This window comes from Monopterus albus, unplaced genomic scaffold (assembly GCF_001952655.1).
Source record: "Monopterus albus unplaced genomic scaffold, M_albus_1.0 scaffold362.1, whole genome shotgun sequence".
In the NCBI taxonomy this organism is placed as follows: Eukaryota; Metazoa; Chordata; class Actinopteri; order Synbranchiformes; family Synbranchidae; genus Monopterus; species Monopterus albus.
Genome location: NW_018128242.1, coordinates 585,687 through 586,756, shown reverse-complemented (window position 1 = coordinate 586,756; position 1,070 = coordinate 585,687).

Below are 1,070 nucleotides of genomic sequence, written 5' to 3'. Positions count from 1 at the left end.
GCTGGTGAGAGAGAGACGTCTCGGTTGACGTTTCTGTGGAGGAGGGGGCGAGCCAACTAAGTGATGATATTGTATAGCATTTCTGGGTTTGGGGTCTTGCTTCTTCCGGGCTGCTTGGGCAGCCTGGGGGTTGGAAGATCTCTGGACTTGTAATGTTAATTCTTGCCTGTGACCCTTTGAATAAACCAGCACGGTTATATTTTTTATATATCCAAGTGGTCTGAGTCGTCCCTCTGAGTTCCTGGTTTGAAAGAACTGGACGTGGCTTTATAATAGAATAGAGCCTTTAGACTCAGACAAGACAACCAGGCACAGGGAAAGTTTCTTCCCCAGCCATCACTCTGATGAACACTTAACCAACGACAGTATGACTGCACAATAACCCTCAGTGCAATACCTGTAAATGTACCTCATAAAGATTATTCAGATACCTACAGGTCTCTAGTTTTAAGTACTCTCTTTATATTCCTACTTATCCCATTTCACAATGAGCATTCCTTTGTCTGTCTGAATTGTTTACTGCTTGTTTATACTGCTTATTTTGCATTGTTTGCCCTGGTTGTTGCTTGTTAATACTGCTTATTTTGTTATATTACACAGCCTTATGCTGGTTTACTGTTTACTTGCCCCTTGCGTGGGGATATGTATATGCACATTGAGAGCCGATGTACCAGAGACAAATTCCTCATGTGTCTGACACACCTGGCCAATAAAGATGATTCTGATTCTGGCTCACTGGACAAAGTGATGTCTTCTTTTGGGTGGAGGGTGTGGCAAACATTAGCTCCATCAAACTGAAAAACTTAGAAAAAATCAACTGGACTAGATTTCTAGGTTGAAGACCTTTCACCTCTCATCCAAGAGGCTTCATCAGTTCTGACTGACTGGTGTTGAGCCGGAGATATTTATCCCCCTCGGTGGTGTTTCAGTCCTTTGAAGGCCAACAATGTCCCCTAACGACTGAGTCGTTATAGCCCAGTATCGGTGAGAGTCGTTGCCTGTGCTTGAATCCTCCCGTGTCGACCGATGCCTATTGTCATGGTGAGCATGGTTGGGCAGAGATCTCAAAA